This window comes from Oryx dammah, unplaced genomic scaffold (genome assembly GCF_014754425.2).
Source record: "Oryx dammah isolate SB20612 unplaced genomic scaffold, SCBI_Odam_1.1 HiC_scaffold_13, whole genome shotgun sequence".
Classification (NCBI taxonomy): Eukaryota; Metazoa; Chordata; class Mammalia; order Artiodactyla; family Bovidae; genus Oryx; species Oryx dammah.
In genome coordinates, this window is record NW_024070197.1 from 59,293,221 (window position 1) to 59,313,245 (window position 20,025).

The window sequence follows — 20,025 nt, forward strand, 5'->3', positions numbered from 1 at the left end:
CCACACTTGCCACATGGACTCAGGTCACAAACTAAGAGCTCCTTGAGGGCAGGAGAAACCAACTGTCTGCTAATGGCACCTGTTAAATATGACTCAGAGGGACGTCCCTGGCAGTCCAGGGGCTAAGGCTCTGCACTAACAAAGCACGGGGCACAGGTTCAACCCCTGGTTTGGAGACCTAGATCCCGTGTGCTGCAAGTAAAGATCCTGCCTGCCACAGTGAAGATGGAAGATGCTGCAACTAAGACCTGGTGTGGACAAATAAAAATAAGCACTGAAAAATAAACATGTCTCAGAGAATTTGATATACATTCTTCGCAGCCATTATGAGGTACGTTTACATTTTTAGCACTCGCACAATGTAAGCTAAATGAGCAGCTGTCCTGAAAGCAACAGAGATCGTCGACATGCCATGGGCCCCCATGTCAACCAGCCTCCTGACGCTCATTTCTTTCCCGGGTCATCGTGTTGAGGCAAAGAGTTTAGGCCTTGTCAGCTACTTTGTTACATAAAAGTACTTACTTTATGGAATCTGTCCCCAAACCGTGAGGCATTATCAAATTACCTTCTCTCATTTATTTAATATTTCATCACAGAGCTCAGAATTAACACCATTCTTTGCCTTCACAAACGCTTCTCTGTGTATAGGCCTGTTGGCAGGGAAAACTAATCCACAGAAATAAACCTTCTCTCCATGTTCTCCAAGGTCAATAACGTTAAAAGACAGACTTCATTTAACTCTGCCTCTATGCTTTCAACCAATGAGTTGCGTTGCAAGGGACCATCTTAACACCATGGCCATTAGCGGTCACGCTCAAATTTTTCCTTTACTTTCTAAAAGGCTTCCGAGTCAGACTTGAAAGGACCATCCTTATTAAAATCAAAGATAAAGACCACCCCCCTTTAAGAAGAAAGGCATGCCATGTTGGATTTTTTTTTTTTTTAACAAAGTGTGGCAGTTTTACAAACTTGGCCCGGGTGCCTAGGAAGAAAAATGAAAACTGGATGAAACAGAAGAAGCAAAAACAAAGGCTTCCCAGTTCAAAAAAAATTTTTTTTCCAGTCTAGTTTATTGGACATGGAGACCACTAGGTATTAAAGGCCTTCAACAAGATAAAGCAACTTTCACTCACTGCCACTAACACAGCTAAGTACACTGGGCTCTATAATTCCAAACCCAACATACCCTGTTTGGTTCAAGTTTATGTTCATTAGAAGGCAAGCCTTTTTTCTGTAACAAATCACACACACACCACACTCAATCACACATACACCCCACACCACACCCCATGGTGTCAACTCTTCTAATTCCACAGTCATAGCAGTATCTACCAAGAGAAGCAAAGCGTTTCTACGAGGTCACAAGTGGAAAGATCTACCCCGAAGTTTTGCCTTTTTTACTTTGATGGATCAATTTACAGCCACTTCAAGAGAAGAGAGCCCAGCTCTGCATGGCAAGCACGCCTGTATTATATTACTGAGAGGTTCGTTGTTTTCACAGCTGGGCCGGGATTTCCTTTCAGGACACTGGCCGCTGTTACCCTGGTCCTCTGCTTAAGACAGGGTTCTTTACGATTTGAAGCAAACAGGGCAGCTGCCTGGGTTCTGCACCCACACTTGTCCACAGACAGACCCCTTTCTGTTACTTTCTTAACAAACAAAGCGGCGGCAATCAGCCCGTCTACCAACTCCTATCTGTGAAGAAGTGGTCAGGACAGAACAGTTTAAAAGAAAAAAATACTCCTTTTCTCCAGTGAGAGCTTCCAGAAATGAAGTCTCCTCTATCCTACACCTTCAATGTCACAATGTAACTAATTTTTTTTTAATTTCTGATCAACCTTAGCTCTCACCTTTCAAAAAAAAACAATGGTGTATGCCTTCCTCTCTTGAAAAGATTAAATTCTTTATGCTTCCAAAGTCATATGGAGGTGCTCAAAACACCATGGTGGGGAAATTCAGCACTTTTCTGAGGCTCACTTTTAAAGGGCCCAAACTGACCTTTCACTCTCCACCGCCTTTAACTTTGTAAGATACAACTTCTCAGAAGCATGACTTAAATTCAGGCAAGAGAGCAAGATGCCCAGGAAGAGAGTTCTGTTCACTTTCTGCTCTCCGGGTCTATCAACGACCCGTCCTAAAATGGGCGACTCCTACAACACCTTCTTACACGGGAAGAAAATCTGTAACCAGACATTTGCTGAGACTGGTTAAGAAGCAGTAACTACTAAAATGAAAGCCACACTAAGGAGACGAAACACACAGCACGTTAAACCCAGCTGAGTGTAATACAAAAGCACCACCTGAAGGGCAACCCTGAGGAAAGAAGGATCTCTGATCACCCATAGAACCAGGTGCCCTCTCCCGGGACACCTTTAATATAATCATCTTAAGTTTTATAAGATCTAATCATGGCTTAGCTGTGTGTGTGTGTTCTGTTATTGCTTGCTTTTTCTAAAACACAAATGCTGATATCATTTCAATCCAACTTGAAAACAGAAAAAAAAGTAAGTTTCTGCTTCAGCTGAGTTCTCTTGTAATAGACAGTCCCCAGCAGTTCTGGGTGGGACGTACCAGCATCATCGGCTTTCAAGGGGAGGAAGTCACAGAACCCTTCACTTCCTTTCATAAGCTAAGGTCTGAAGGAGACACAGGAAGTATTTCACCAGTTTGATGCTTACCTTTCCGATATAACACATGCAGTGATTTTACGGTGGCTGGGTCCCCAGGGGCCATATAATTTGGAAAAGAAACTCTCCATAGCTTTTTAAGCTAGCTAAGAAGACCTGCCTAAACAAAGTCGGACTCACTGGAAGGGGAAGGGGAGAAGGAGCTGTCTGTTTCCCGGTTGATAACATTCTGTCTCAGAATACCCTGACGGGGGACTGGTGAAACACACTGACTTGCTCAGGGAACACGTGATCTAACCACCATACTTGGCATGAAGGGCACTGATGCACGCAGTGCCTCCCAGGGTGGGGAGGGCTGGTTCAGCCTGGCGGGCCCGCTGCAGGTCTGCGTCTGGCTGCCCTCACGCTGCTGCCGCCTCTGGGCCAAGTGGGCTACCATAGGAGCCCCACGTGCATAACATGCGTGATTAGGGATGAGGCTTAACTTGGATTCAAGGAGGAGGGAGCGCTCTCGGAGTCCCCTAACGGAGAACTCGGGCTAGCGCAGGGCTTCCGCTCAGCCTCCAGGCCTGCAAGGTTCCCCGCTCTCAGCAGTGGAGCCCACGCGGCTGGGGAGAAGCCACAGAAGATCCCCATGGAGATCTTCCTCCCAGATCAGTCAGCCTGAGAAGCAGGCTCAGCTCAGTTTTTCTCATTTGTCTCAAGCATGTACTGTTTCAGAGTCTCCAAAGGTGGACCAGATTTTCTTCAGCATTTTGAGAGAGACGTAGAATAGGAAATGAACATGTAATCAAAGAACTTCTTGGAGGAAAAACACATCAGGAGTCATACTGGTTGTCACAGACCAAACTGTGTCCCCTTAAAAATTCATATGTGGAGCTCTAACCTCTGATGTGGCATTAGGAGTTGGGACCTTTAAGGAGGGACGACGGTCAAAGAAGTCAGAAGGGTGAGGCCCTGATCCCATAAGACTGGTAGCGTCATAAGGAGAGAGACAGGGATGTGGGCACGCAGAGGGAGGACCACACGACGACACGGCGAGGAGGCGGCACAGCAAGGCAGGAGAAACCAACCGGGCAAACACCGCGATGGGAGGCCCTTGCCTCCACAAAACGTGAAACAACACACTGCTGTTCGAGCCACCCACTCTGCAGTGTTTGTCACCAGTGGCCCCAGGAAGCTAATAACTTAACTTCTACCAACCTCGGTGTCTTCATCCATGAAGGGCAATAGTGAGAAGCTGTGTTCTAGCAGGGCTGTCAGAAACATCTGATGAAATAACCATGCAGAGTCCTGGACAAGTAGCAAGTTTCAATGCAACAGGGTTCTTACTAACACAGCATCAGCTAAAATGCTCTCCTTGTGATTTACATCTCAGATTCTCCTCTGGAAATCTAAACATCTGTGCAGGACACCAGACAGAATAAATGAACCTTAGCTTCTCTAGTAGCTGAGCTATTCAAACACTCATTGCTGGTGCCTCAACTTCTCCCAAGAAGTATTTACAGTACAACGTGATAAACACCCATGTACAACCCAGAAATTTAAAATAATGTGAAAATCAGGGCTTCCCCGACACTGCACTGGCTAAGACTTTGCCTTCCAATGTGGAGAGGCCAAGTTCCATCCCTGGTAGGGGAATGAAGAGCCCCCATGCCTCATGGCCCAAAGCACTAAAGCACGAAATAGAAGACTGTAACAAGTTCAACAAAGACTTTTTAAAACGGCCCACATTAAAAAAAAAAAAAAAAAAAAAACTTAAAAAAACCCACAAACCTGTGAAAACTGGGACTTCTCTGGCGGCCCTGTGGTTAAGAATCCTGCTTCCACTGCAAAGGGCATGGGTTCAATTCCTGGTCAGGCACCAAGACCTGCACACCCCTTGGTGAAGCCAAAATAAATAGAAACGCTTGCAAATATAGTTTCCAGGGAAAGAAAAAGGGCAAAATAAAGGAAGAGGGGCTTAAAAAAGAAAACATGACAATCAGTGGTTGCCTGGGGGGAAAATGGGGAGGAGACTGACAAATTACCTGGGGCAAAGAAGCAGGAGGTTCCCCTGGAGGCTTAAATGTGGGTCTGGGTTGGAGGCAGTGGTTTCCTAGGTGTACACATTTGTCAAACGTCATTCATGTATACAACTAAAACATATGAGTTTTATTAATATGTAACTTATACTTTTAAAAAGTTGACTTTTTTAAAAAGGGGAAAACGTGCATCCATATCTTTAATATTAAAAAAAAAAAAATCTGATCTACCAGGAACCTGAAGTAGGCCAGTTTCTTGAGCATTTAAATGTTAGTTCTGAGCTCCCTGGCAACCTCGGTAAAGGCAATAAAGTGCCTTCTTTATTACATGAAAAAGAGCATACCAATTCTTTAGGTGGGATGAGCTCTGTTTTCTCAACAACTCTGAGATTTTATCAGAGGAATCCTTAAGTGAGAAGCATATGCTAGACTAAACCAGGTGCTGTAAACACTTGTAAATTTCTGTGGCCCTGCAAGCCACATGGCCTCTGCCTTCGCCTGTTTAAACGTGAAAGCACCCGGAGACGGTAAGTTAACGAGTATCTCTGTGTCCCAATAAAACTTTATTTACAAAAACAGACAGGGAGGGCCTGTAGCTGAGCCCATGCACCACAGTTTGCTGACCCCTGGGATAGACAAAGTACTTTTAATATTCAATTCTAAGCTGACCTGAAGCTAAACAAGGAAAAGGCATGGGAGGACATGAAGGTGACCTTGACCCACAGATGTTTCTGTGAAAGAAAATGTTAATATCGAATAGTCACAACAGCCAAGTTCGGAACTCATTTGGATAACAACCACTGAAAACTTAATTTTAGACAGTTTACGAGATTCTATAAAAGCATCTGTAAAGAGAATCTCATTTCAACAAATATAAAAGAAATTTTTTTAAAGTATTCAATTTGCCTCAAGATCTTATGGCGCTGTTTGTTTCACCCTGAATGTCATTCAACTTACTATAACTACATCGGCTTTTCATTGCAAAGCTGGATGTTTAACTACATCCTGCCTCTCTCTTTGTGTGTAAAATTGACAAATGTGTTGTTTTTGGATTCCAGAAATGTGGAGAAAGCCAACCTAAATGAATTAAGATGACTAATGTGTTGATTCTGCTTCCAATCCAACAAAATGTTAATGTAAGAACCCGCATCATATGATGCTCTTTGTTTTAGTTCAAATTTAACATCAAATATTGAGTAAGGCAGTTTCTAAGTAAATTACTAAGCTGAAAATATTCCTTCAGCAGCGTAGCAAGAACTCCATCTTGCTTAAATAAATGGAAATTTGAACATCTTTGCTCAGATCAGCCTAAATAAGTTAGAAAAATGCAAACCTCCATTACAGGGAACAGTACTGATTTCATCTTTCCGTGGAAAGTGACATAATACTGTCTATCGAGGAAAAGATTTCATTTCAAGTGATTCACCCATAATCGTGACATCAAGTAACACCCTAAACGCAGCCAATGCTTAGGCAAGACTGTTTCTCTGGGTGTGCCAGGGAATTAATCACATCCAAGGTGAATGCAAGGAGATCCAACCGGTCCATTCTAAAGGAGATCAGTCCTGCGTGTTCTTTGGAAGGACTGATGCTAAAGCTGAAACTCCAGTACTTTGAGTTGACTCATTGGAAAAGACTCTGATGCTGGGCGCGATTGGGGGCAGGAGGAGAAAGGGATGACAGAGGATGAGATGGCTGGATGGCATCACCGACTCAACGGACATGAGTTTGAGTGAACTCCGGGAGTTGGTGATGGACAGGGAGGCCTGGCATGCTGTGACTCATGGGGTTGCAAAGAGTCGGACACGACTGAGCGACTGAACTGAAGGTGAATGATGACCAAGGTAACAGGAATGCAGGGGCCAGACAGACAACCCACGTGTCTCTGAGCATCCAACTAGTAACGCGGTATCTGGCACAACTAGTTCTTCTGTGGAATGATGATGTTTTTATAAACGCTTTCACTGCATTTACCTAACGTTTGGCTGAGGAGTTCCAGTGGCTATAACACACTGCTACACAGTTTTGTTCTAAGTAAACTAACATTACTTTTTCATCACATAATATTTGAGCAATTTCTATTCCCACGGAGGCAGTAACTATTACATTTCTAAAAGCTCTGCTAGAAGTGCGGCAAAGCCTGAATTCAATTCCATAAACATTCAGCACAGACCTTCCATGAATAAGACGCTAAATGTCACGTCCTGGATGATCAGCTAATTCTAGTATCAAATCTTTCCAGTTTTCTTAAATTAATTTACATTTACTGACCACCAAAAGAATGATTTTAACTTAAGTAAAACTTCAGTGTGAAAATCAAATTTATGAAGAGATTATTAAAAAAAGGAAATCAATAATTAGGGGGGCCCAATCTTTCACACACAAAAAAAAGTAAGAAATTTAAAATTTTATAAGGAAGAATTTAGAAACCCGGGCTCTAGAAATGGAAACTACATAGAATATATGAATTTTGCCCCTAGGTTTTAGATTCAACTATGACAGGCTGTCACCAACTGAAATTTTTTTTCATTACCTGTCAGGTATTTAGGAAATTTCCATTGTTTAAGGGTAATTCTGAAATCAATAATACTTTATTAATTACATGCTGATAAATTTCTATCACAAAAGCAACCGTTACAATAAAAACATCAACCTCTCTAAACATATTTACTTTCTAATTCTATTCAGTTCAATGATTTTTTTTTTCATGAATAAAGCACTCTCTAAAGCAAGTATGTGTATTTAAGTGCTACTAATGATTATAATTCCTGAAATCTATCAGGATTTCTTAATTCAGGATCCAGGGACTATCCTCCCCACCTTCCAAACCTGCACAGAAATGCCAGGCTATGAAGACACTGATTCCCTCCCTGTGCAGAGAAGCCAGAAATCCCATCATAGTCTCAAAGGAGCCCAGAGTGGCAGGAAAAAAAAAAAAAAACATTAAAATTCAATAGCCTGGAATTAAAAAAAAAAAAAAAAGCTGAAAGCTGTGAAAACATTTTGCTTATTCCTCTGAAAGATAAACAGAAAGAAGCATTGTATACTTGACAAAATACGCGAAATCTCAGAACAAGTCCATCCACACGAGCTGAGCATCCTGGGGTCAGAAGGGGACTCAACCATTACGAGCCCAGAGCCCTGCCCAGCACTCAAGTCATTCCTGCAGCATCGTCAGCAAGCGGCTGCCCAGCCTGCACTTCGACACCTCTGAGACGGGGAAAGCACCCGCTGGAGGCAGTCCGCTCTGTTTCTGGAAAAGAGGCAATTTCCTGCTTGCTTCCTGACGGGTCATGAAGAGCAGATGAGAGAAGAGCTACTGCTGAAGACCACTCACCATAGGGAAGTCCGTTCCAGGCAGAGCCGGGCCGGGGGGGGGGGGGATATTGTGGTCGCCACTATATCCCCAGGTCCTAGAATGGCAGCGAGTACACAGCTGAGCACTCAGCGTTTGTTAAAGGAACGGCTTGTCGGTCAAGTGGTAGCACCACTGATGGAAAGGAATGCCTCTCTCACAGTGTGGTTCTTAGCAGTTGAACTGTGTCACTCTTAAAAAAAAATGTGTATTCAAGCTATGACCAACCTAGACAGCATATTAAAAAGCAGAGACAATACTTTGCCAACAAAGGTCCACCTAGTCAAAGCTTTGGTTTTTCCAGTAGTCATGTATGGATGTGAGAGTTGGACCATAAAGAAAGCTGAGCGCTGAAGAATTGATGCTTTTGAATTGTGGTGTTGGAGAAGGCTCTTGAGAGTCCCTTGGACAGCAAGGAGATTCAACCAGTCAATCCTAAGGGAAATCAGTCCTAAATATTCATTGGAAGGACTGATGCTGAAGCTGAAACTCCAATACTTTGGCCACCTGATGCAAGGAACTGACTCATTGGAAAAGGCCCTCATGCTGGGAAAGACTGAAGGCAGGAGAAGGGGACGACAGAGGATGAGAGGGTTGGATGGCATTACGGACTCAATGGACATGAATTTGAGCAAGGTCCAGGAGTTGGTGATGGACAGGGAGCCCTGGTGTGCTGCAGTCCATGGGGTCACAAAGATTCGGACATGACTGAGCGACTGAACTGAACCCCCAGAACCACAGAAGGTGGCTTTATCTGAATACTGGGTGTTGACAGAGGTGATCGAGTTGAAATTAGACTGTCAGCGTGGGCTCCAATCCACTGTGACTGGTGTCTCTACAGAAGGCGGACATGTGAGCACAGAGACGGTCGCATGTGGAGGGAAGGCGGTGTGAGGACACACGGGAGAGCCAGGCAAAGGCGGGAAGAGACGGGGGTTAGGGCCTGCAGGCAGCTGAGGAGGCGAGGAAGGGCCCTTCCCTACAGGCCTCAGAGGGAGCGTGGCCCTGCCAACACCTGCACTTCACGCTGCAAGCCTCCAGAGCTCGGACACGACTAATTCCTCTCCTCTGATCCACCCAGGTTGTGGTCCTTTGTTACAGCAGCCTGGGCAAGTTAATCCGACAATGGATGAGGTCAGAGCCCCAGAATTCATACCAACTGGGGCTGATTTATACTCCAGACAGAGTCTGCAACCCTTATGGGAACCCTGCGATTCACGGTTCACACCGGGGCAGAGTGCTGAGTGATGGTGCTGGGGCGCACGGCCTGGGTACCCCTCACACCCACGGTCCCCTTTCCCGGTCCTGTCTCACTGGCTACTGCTGCTGCTGTGGCCACCAGCTCCGTGCAGCTGCCGAGCAACTTAACACAAATGCAACCAGAGAGCCTGACTTGGGGCTGGCTGCGATGTGCTCTCCCCCCAGTCCTCTTGTAGAGCATGGCATACCCGCAGAAACCCACATGGGAGACACAGCTGCACAACCCCAAAAGGCTGGGCATTAACATCTATGGGGCCGCTCTGGTCTGATGGGATGGGAGGCCCGTTCCCCTTCACCATGCAGGCTGGCAGCTCTGAGACACACTTCACAAACCTCAGAAGTCCATGGACAGCGCGCCGGTGGCGCCCCGTGCTGCCTGCACGGTAACACGCCCTGCCCTGCTCAGCCTCCTCCTGCGTTTAAGCCTCCATCCCACACCCATGCTCTCTGAGCACACTCACAAATTACCTGCAAGTAAGACTCTATCTCCGGTTCTGCTTTGAGGGGAAACCTAAGCTGAGATGAAAACCTCTTGAAACACTTTTGATACACAACACAAACTCACTAGCTTAGTTTTTATAAAACGTGACTCATTACACAAGGCTCCCCCCCTTCCCCTGCCATTCTAACTGGCCAAACTGTGCTTCCCTATAGAACTCAGTCCACTGGTCCACCTCTCTCCAGCAGGACTATCACAAGTTAACGCCAACCTCTTCTGCCACCAGCTAACCAACGGGCACTCTGAGGACGTGACTCAATTTGCCAGCCCGTGGCTTGTCCGGGCTCCAGGCAGAAGTGAACACAATATTCTAGGTGTGGCCTGATCACTGGCACTGTTTACCTTTCTTGGCCCCCCCAAACCATGAAAGCTTCAGCCACCCAAATGCACAAGCAGGCTGTCTAGCCTCAGAGGCTTTACTGCTGCAGATGCTAAGGGCTACAAGGAACACTGCCCAGTAGAAACTTCTAAGCAGCTGGAGGTAACAGAGATGCCCAATGCCGGCTGCAACTTTACCACCGTCACCCCTCACGTGGTGGGGGGGCATTAAGCACTTCCACCCTGCTCCCCCAGCCTGAGTGCATGGCCTGTGCTAGCTTGGCACAGGGGGCCCTGCAACTGAAGGCAGGCAGCCGTCCACTGACTACTCAGAGTGGGCGCCCCCAGTGTACTCTCCTTCTGGACAGCTGTCGGCATGCGGGCCCCTGGGAAAGCTGAGCTGAGCAAGGCATTTCCATTTCCCTGGAGCAAGGCACACTCTCCCTGCTCTGCACTTTCCTCTCCTACTTGGGTCGCGACGCTCACTCGCTACGGGAAAAGCTGAGGCTTGCGCTCAGTGGATGTGGAACGAGAAAGGCCTACCTTATTCTGTCTCTTCTGCTAAAAGCATGGATGCGGTCCAAGTTGGGCACGGGAAACCAGGGCTTTGCAGAAATCCCTTCTGCAATCCACTGGCGGTTGCGCCCACTGCCCAAGGGCAGTTGGACAAAATCGGCAAATATTTGTCAAACTCCCAAAGCGGGACAGAGACTGATGGATGAAGGCGTCCCGCGGCAGGTCAGTCGATGAATTTAAAACATGAGTGACTTTTCTTCTCTGTCTCGTACAATAGTGCGCCCAACACCAGCTCCTTTTTTAACCTCTCAAGAAAAAACCTAGCTCCCTCTGTGCTGGAGTCCACACAGTCGTGCCCAGTGGTCACTGGATTCTCTCGAGACCACCAGGCTGGTGTCACGGCGCCCGATTCATGGTGAGGACACTGAGACTCGCGGGTTGAGAACGAGGTGCAGGGCTCGAGCGCCAGCAAGTTGAAGAGCACGGAGATTTTTTCTCTTTTTTTTTTCTTTTTATTAACAACAAAAAAAGCATATCTACCTAAGAAAGAGCGAGGGCTCACAACCCAAAATAAAACCTGGCAGTGGACACGCGTGTATGCTGCAGTCCTGCTGTGCCAAGGCTTCATCCCTGTGGCCAGGTTTCCACTTCCAACACATCTGTCTGGGTGCAGGGACCCCAGCTGTGTTACTACCCCCTGCTCTCACTGACCCCCGGCCCTGGCGGCCAGGGCAGCCACGTGGTGGGCCCACAAGCCCACCTCTCCTCTCCTCCCTTGGCCCATGCCTGCTGCAGGGGTGGGCTCCGCCCCCAGGATCAGAAAGCCCACAGCCCCCCGGATAGGCCGCCAGCCTTCCGTTCGCCACACCAAGGGTCCCGCTTCGCTCTCGGTGCAAAGCTTGGACAAGGGGGGTAAAATATGCCCTTCGCTGGGGCCTGCAAAGCCCTACACCTCTCTGTGGGCAATCTGACCAATCTAAGCTCAAATTCCTCTCGTTTAGAGTAAGATGTTCTACGCACCTCGAGTCACCGTAATTTTGAAGAGTGCGCCGCACACTTCAAATCAGTGTGGACTTTATAAACAGATGGGGTGTAACAGCACATCACTAGGGTCTCTCCTCTGGACCCAAAGAGTTCACAAGGCTCGCTCCAGTGAGGTCTTGGCTATTTGCCGTGTCTTCAAAACCAAATGTTTCTGTATTTTTAACCTTCAATACTCAGTGATAGAAGTGGCAATGATGTGCCACTTTATCTATGAAACGGAGCTCTGTATAGCAGTGAATTTTGGTTTAAAGAAAAAAAAAAAGAATTAAGTTGAGAGCCATGTGAAAACCAACACTGAAGTACACAACCAGGAGACAAGACTCAGAAATCTTCTCACCGCGTCCTGGGAGTCGCAGGAACCTGTCCCAAGTCTGAATCCACTCCACGGGCTAATCCTTTTTCTCAGCTCTGCAGCATTCCTTTTTTTCACTGTGTCACTGTAATTTCTAAAAAGCACAGGCATATCGTGAAATCCCATGCTTTGTAAAAGATTCCATTACAAGAGTAATCATTATTGAACCTTTTAGCCCAGATGTAATTTCTTACAGGTTACAACAAGTTTGGCACGCATTGTGAATTTCAGCCAGGGTTGATAAAGTTCAATAACTTGGCTAACCAACCATGTGTACTACTCATTATAGAAGTAATAAATAGATTCATCAAAATGGACATGAAAAAGCCATAAGAAAATCGGATCCCATTTCCAGCCTGATGCCATAAAAGCACCTCTTGGACTTTAATATAATTTTATATATAGTTATCACACCTACTCATCATTCAATAGCAAGCACATATAAGACAATCAGCCACCTGCATTTGCATGCTGGATAAATTCCAGTTACAGGGGCAAATTCTCTATCCTAGAGATCTTGAAAGTCACACGAATGCACACACATTTCCGCGTTCAACGTCCGTGTGTGAGTGCCAAGTCACTCAGCTGTGTCCCATGCTTTACGATCCCATGGACTATAGGCCCTCAGGCTCCTCCGTCCGTGGGATTTTTCAAGCAAGAATATTGAAGTGAGTTGCTATTCCCTCCTCCAGGGGATCTTCCCGACCCAGGGATCAAACCCACATCTACTGAGTCGAGTCTCCTACACTGCAGACAGATTTTTTTTTTTTTTTTTTTTGGCCACTAAGCCATCGGGAAAGCCCGTGTTCAACTCCTGAAATAATTCAAATCAAGTAGAAAGGGAAATCAGACAGACACGCCTAGAAATGTCATTTTCCTTCCTATTATCTTTTGGGGTCAGTTTTAGCAGAAGCGGTTTAATTTTTATCCCCCAGTAATACTTTCAGTCTAATTATTCTTTTAGCTTCTTGATAATTGAAAAATTTAGTAGAAAGAAAAGAAAGCCTGATTTAGATCAGTGTCACAGATGGAAGAAAGTGTCTCAGTTCACAGAATGAAGAGTCTCCTGTGATCCAACATACAGGAGTTGAGAGAGATGGCCTCCAGGATCAGAACACAGTCCACAGAATTTCCTTTATGGGGTAAGAAAACCGGAGCGAGTATCGAGCTGAATGTCCAAGCTCTCCCTGCTGCCTCTGTCTCTTGTGCTTCTAAAGAGAAATGCGGACACGATTTCAGACGTTCAAGTTCAAGGAAACGAAAACCTTCCCCTCTCAGGGAGAAGTCCTCCCCAACACCTGGTCAACCACACTGGAGCTGTCCAAAGCAGACGTGGAAAAATGGTACCGGGGAGCCAAACTACAGGGCAGGAGCAGAGACAGAGTCGCAGAGGACAGGCTTGTGGACCCAGCGGGCGGAGAAGAGGGTGGGACCAGCTGGGAGCAGCGCCGAAACATGCATATCAGAACAGCACTGAAACCTGTCTATCCCGATGTGCGTGTACTGCGATAGGTGCGGAGCTGCCCTACAGCACAGGGATCAGCTCGGGGCTCTGACCACCTAGAGGAGCCTCACGAGGGTGGGGCCGTGAGTACGCTTATGGCTGGTTCAAGCTGTTGTATGGCAGAAACCAACACAACATGGAAAAGCAATTATCTTCCAATTAAAAATTTTAAGAAGTCAGGCTTCGTGCTGCCCTGTCCTTGCTAATCCTCTCCTGCGAAAACAAGAGCGCCTGGAGGCACGGCACCTGGGCTCCAGGAGGCGTGCCTGCAGGGGGGGCTCTGCACCCTCCCCACCCAGCAGGGCCTGTCTTCCTCCCCCAGGACAGAGGAGCCTGTGGGGTCCACACTGCAGGGTCCTCAGTGTGCAGGCGACACCCTCCCCTCGCTCCATGCCTCATTCTTGCCCTCTTCTCTCTTGCTGCGCCCGCTGCACGCACACCAGAAACCGCCTCTCCTTGCAACTGAAGGCTTTCTTCTGGATTTTCTCTCTTGTACACATCAGCACAGCGGGATCAGCATGTGACAATATTATAAATATCCTCATACCCTCCTGGTTCTTTTCACGTCTACTGTGGAGGAGAAAAAAAAAAAACAAGCTTTCCAAAATCCAAGTTATGCTCCTCAAAACAAGGAAGATAGTCCCTACTATTAATTAAACAAGCAGCACCCACTCATCACGACCTTCGCCAAATACCATGGAGTTGTTAACTCAGCCTAACCAGGACATCACAACAGCAGAGTGCTTTATTTTCTCAAAAAGTTGGCAACCACTGGACTCTTTCAAGAGCTTAAATACCATAATGACAGATACTGATGTTCAGAAAGATTAAAGTAAAATATGAAACTAAACAGAGAACACAGAGATGAGCCAGAGACAGGCTCTGGATCACAGAAGAAAAAGAAAACTCTCACACTGACTGTCATGATGAAAAAAAGCTTACGGAAACTAAAGAAGAGGGCTTAATGGTTCCCCAAAGACTCAAGGGATGGGTAAAATTCGGCAGGTTAACGTTACAAGCATTCTGTGCACAGAAAACAGTCTTTGCAATGTCCACATGATTGTTCATGGCAACGCCCAGAATTAGGAATATCAGCAAATTTCTAAGCAGAGATTTCTGAGAGCTCTGCAGAAATGCTATCAGGAAGAGTGGAGAGTTTCCCATCATGGACTTCATTTAAAACAAAGACAGCCTGCGAGCATGTTGACTCTGAGATTCAGTACTAATATTTAAGCCAACAGTTGAGTCAACATGAACAGTGTTTGCTGTTTCTTACCTGTCACAAGAGTTGATTCTCCCCACTGATGCGGAAGGGCACACACGTGCACACACACAGAGAACCATACAATATAGAGCCCAGCTTCCTAAAGCGAACAGTCAAGGAGCACTGAAGAAAACACACAGAGCCCCCTAATACCCACAGAACGTGCACACAATCTGTTAGGAGGGCAGAAGCATAAACCTGGAGTCACTTGTTTGTACACGGGACAGCTCTGTCCCCACCCAGCTCAACTCACACTCCTGAGTGCACCCCTCTCTTATGTAAGCTAGCGTCCCTCGGGTTAACCTCCTAGGATGTGCAGTCTAGAAGCTTCGGGAGTTCAGCTTCTACATTCCTATAAAGCCACTGGCATTTTCTTCTTTGGGAGTTAGTTCAAAACTATTTCACTTTCAGGTACTCCTCTGTGGACAGTTTAAACAGAACCCGTGATGATGACTGTTGGAGCCTTTAAACATTATTCAATTATTCAGTCCAGAACAGACCAGCTTTACAGTCACTGAAACATGAAATCTGGAAGTCACTCAAGACTGCGTGTGCCATCCGAAAATTTTCAAAAGTCTGCAATTCAGCTGATGTTTAAATTTTATATAATGGATAATAAAAAAAAAAAAATCTGCTTGGAATTTGTAAACCCAAATATACTATCTGCAAATGTGACCACTTTCCCTGAAGCCTCGACAGAATGTAAAATTCGAAGTCTGGGAAACGATTCTCCACTTCGTGGTCAAATACTGTGCTTTGCAGCTGCCATACCATTTGAGGAGCTGAGAAAGTGAAAGGAGTGGAGAAGAATCGCGGCAATTATAACATCCCACTGGTATACACGTTGTCAGATTAATAACAGCGTCAGCCGAGCTCCACTATTCAGTCGGCAGAGCAAGGAAGGGAGGGCTGAGCGCTCCAGGGCCGAGTCCAAACGTGGAGGGAAACGCAGATCGCAGAGACAGGAGAGCCAGCCAGGACCGGGAGGGCAATCCGCCCACAGACGGAACGAGGAAGCCTGCCATTCACACCAACCTCGAACTTCTAGCACATGCCATCTGAGCGGTATGCCGAGCTGCTCAGACGCTAAATACAAACATCGAAAGGCAGAGAGATGTCTATTAAAAAAAAAATCCTAATACAGCTGTACGCTTATTAGCACAAGGCAAGAAAATAAAGTGTGGGTTAATACAAATGACAGGTAAAAGCCATGGCACCCGACCACAGATCCACACTTTGTTCAAGTTAACGGTGACTTTTCGCTCACCCTGAACTTATTCACAGGTTTTGCTAACCTGCATAGCTACCCAAAAGAGGCCAAAGTGGAGATGAAGCTTAAGAGGAATCAGAGACTGCCAGGAAGACTTAAAGAGCATCAGTCAAGCCAGCGAACCTTGTCTTTCATTTGTAAGAACCTACCTGGTGATTCACTTGCAGACTTATCAAGAATTAAACAAAAAAGGCTTTAGTATCCTGTGCTTCTAAATACAAACAGAGAATTACAGAAGTAATTAGAAACTACATGTGTACATGTGTACAGGGAAATGTGTGGTTTAAAAAAAAAAATTATACCCTAAAGCAAACCGATGCAAACGTCCGCTAGAAACAGAAAGGCCAAGTGGCCGAGATTCTGGGCAGCCTCCAGCTCTAAAGAGGCACGGTGGCTCGCCTGGCTCTGCGCTGAAGACTTGGCACCCAGTTCTCAGCAGTCAGTTTGCTGACGGCACGTGTGAGGGAACTGAGGACACATCTGTTGCTGCCAGCCAGCCAGCCCTGTCTCTACACAGCCCTCATGGCAGACCCCACACCAGGGTTCCAGCCTCGAGAATCCATACAGACCGGGCGGGCAGCAGGACATGCTCCCAGGAGACAGCCTGGGTGCAACTCTGCTTGCAGGGCGCACAGCCCACTGGGGCCTGCTCTTCTGATCCTTCTGAGAGTCAGAACTCAAAGATTTGTTGTTGTTTAGTCGCTAAGTCACGCCTGACTGTTTGCCACCCCGTGGACTCTAGCCCAGCGAGCTCCTCTGTCCATAGGATTCCCCAGGCAAGAATACTGGAGTGGGTTGCCAATTCCTCCTCCAGGAGATCGTCCCGGCCCAGGGATCGAACCCACATCTCCGGCACTGACAGGAGGATTCTATACCACTGCGCCACCAGGGAAGCCCCAACTCAAGGCTACTATTAAGCTAACTCTCCTGATTTTAACGTGTTGGCAATTCACTTGAGACAAAACCAGCAAACACCACAGGTCTTTTCTACGCAGACCAAACCAACCACCTGAGGGCCAGATCCAGGCCACAGACCCCTGTGTCCCAGCTGGGAGGCTCTACTCGTGACCAAACGGCTCCCAGAGAGGAACGAGCACGTGGGAGAGGGTCCCCCTCCCTCAGTCCGTCACGGTGGGTCAGAAGTCACTCAGCAGCACTACAGTGCGTCAGCAACATTTAGACACCACCCTGTCCTGGACAAACTCCGACCAGAGGACAAGGGGGATCACAGGGCTGCTCCCAAACTCCGAAGAGCCGGGCCCAGAGGCGGACGCAGCCTAGGAAAGACAGCCACCTGGCACAGAGGAGTCGGCAGGAGGGGAAGAGGCGCGGGGCAGAAGGCGTCGGTGCTGCAGGAGAGGAGGCCCTGCAGACGGCCCGCCTCCTGCTGCTGCACCTGAGCAGCGGCCCCCAAGGACGCCCACATCCGAGCCCCGGGCCCTAAGCCAACCTACAGCAGAAGGGACTCTGCACATGTGAGGACAACAACGGTCTAGAGATGGGGCGTCCTGCTGCTGGTGCAGGTGGGTCCCAGGTGACAAACCTCAACCAGAAAGTGGCCCCCGCTCGCCGCAACCAGAGAAAGCGCCTGCACAACACAAAGACCCAGCGCGGCTGACAATCAACCAAACAAACAATTAAAAAAATAAAAAGGGGACGAGGGGACGTCCAGAGGTGGTCCAGTGGTTGAGACTCCACGCTTCCACTGCAGGGGGCGCGGGTTCAGCCCCTGGCTAGGGAACTAAGATCCCCCGGCATGCCACATGGTGTGGCAAAAAAAATAGAAAAAAACTAAAAGGTGAGGAAAGAGGGTCTCCCGAAGAGCCTCCGGAGGGATGTAGCCCTGCCAGACCACCTGACTTCAGCCAGCAAGACTGGTTTCAGACTTCTGACCTCCAGGGCTGCAGCCGAGCAAGATGGTACCGGTAACTTGTAAGCACACGGCGACAGATGCATGTGTGCCCTTGGGTAAGTGACAGGGCCCCAGGATGGCACGCAGACACCACGGGCTTCCGCTGGTCAGGTCCCTCGCTGGTCAGGCCGACAGGAGCCCGGCCGTGGCCAGGCTCGGTACAGAAAGGCCCTCAGGCACAGAGACCCGCGGCGCCCAAGTCAGCTTTTTAGGCTGAAAGCAGGGTATCCGCTGCCAAAAACCTGACTCCGCTCCCTGACTGAGACGTCCCCTGGATGCATCTGTTAACTCTCCACCTCGTCACACACTCAAGCTGGTACCAGGACCTGGAATGGAAACTTCCTTTCCTGAGAAAGCTATAACAGCATTTCTTCTTCTTTTTTTTTTAACCTCTGTAGTAATGCCACTTGGAACACAGTGATCGTATTTCAGTTGATAGAAGCTTCTCAAACCCAGCTGCAGAGAGGAGACGCCACAGCCGCCCCCCTGAATGATACACCAGGCAGAAAAGCGGAAGGCAGTGAACAGACCTGAAGCGGCAAGATGCAGAGAGTTCTGAGGCCCATCCTTCCGGCCACCGGTGGCTGACACGGCAGAATTTGCTTGTGTGAAAGAGATTGACTATTTTCATCCTCTGGCTTCGTGTGATCACCACGAAAACAGCTTCCTCGATGGAGGTGCTGCTGGCGAAATCACCAATGTTACATAAGCCAAGAGCACCCCATCCTCTCTCCCCCTGAGCCTCTGTCTTTGCTCAGCACTGCGAGGAGAGGTGCAGCAGGGCCGGGGAGGCTGCAGCCTACAGCAACCAGAAAACATGCCATCCAAGGACCAGCAACGCTTTCACCTACGGAAACTCAGCACGGTGACAGCCTCCTCAGAAACGCCCTTCTTACCCCAGGCCTCTGCTCCAAGTATCCAGCTAGCATCACACAGCCTGTCAACCCTGGGTGGCACAGCCCCTCTCCAAGTTTCTTAGTCATCATCACCAAATCGAGGGTCCAAGTCTCAGCAAAGGTACTTGACGTCTGGTTACCTTTCTGAACCCGGAGAAGATGCTTGCCGACACTTCTCGGCGGGTCCTAACAAAAATGGATCCATGCTGATGGGTTCTTCCATAGTTTCAAGTGAATGGGACAGCTAAGCTGGGCATTTATACTTGATATTCCAGGCAGCCCTGTAAACCATCACAAACTAAAATGAAGCAGAGCTCTGATACTAGGCTTTTAGAATAAAGAAGTTACTACGATGCATCCATTTAAAGTTTAATCGTTTTCTGTCCTTTTTTCCTCCCAAATTTAATTTATCTTTTTTTTTTTCTTCCATGCCTGCAAGAAAAATAACCTCATCCTTCCCTTGACTCTTTTTTTCTGGATGCATCTACCATCTGACCTCCACACAAACAAAAAATAACTCAAATGTTTCCCTTCATAACAAAGCCAAGTAGAAGCCTAAAACAGTTTATTGAAAAAGGTCGTTTTAGGACAAACTCACAGATATGACAGCAGCCTTTGGAGTATCCAAAAACCAGGAAGCCAGGAAAATACCAAACTAATCTCAGCACCTTGATCGCCCTGCCTCCCATTACTGAAGTGACTGCAGTTCATTAAGCCCCTGCAGTGTGGGGCAGACAGTTCCCTGGGCGTCCTGGAGCTCCCATCTTTAACAACTCTGCAAAGCAGAAAAAGTGCCCATGTCTCCCAGATGCAGAACCAGAGCTCAGAGAAGGAGAGGAACTGGGCCCAAGTCGGTCAGACAGGACGTGGCCTAGGCCGGGCTTGGAAACTGGGTCACGTCTGCTTCCCACGTCCCGCGCTCTTCCCCGGCACCCCGCTGCCTCTCCAGACAGAAACCCACCACCTACCCGGCTTCTCCGACTGTCAGCACAACTATTCTCAGCAGTGCTATGATCTCACCACACGGGAGCCAGGCTCATCAAACAAGATGACGCACAGTAAGGCTCTGAAAAGGGACTCCGGCCACGAAGAGATGCTTTGCGGGGAGATCTGCAAAACCCAGAGGGCCGGATGTGACCTGTGCCTCACGTGGGATTCAAGCTCCACTGCAGGCTGGGCAACCC

General features: G+C 47.7%; 1 protein-coding gene across 2 annotated transcripts in view; it reads right to left on the reverse strand.

Moving 5' to 3' along the window:
* Positions 1–20,025, reverse strand: part of WWOX (WW domain containing oxidoreductase) — a 906,401-nt gene that overhangs the window by 865,477 nt on the left and 20,899 nt on the right. The gene's annotated exons all lie outside the window — the stretch shown is intronic.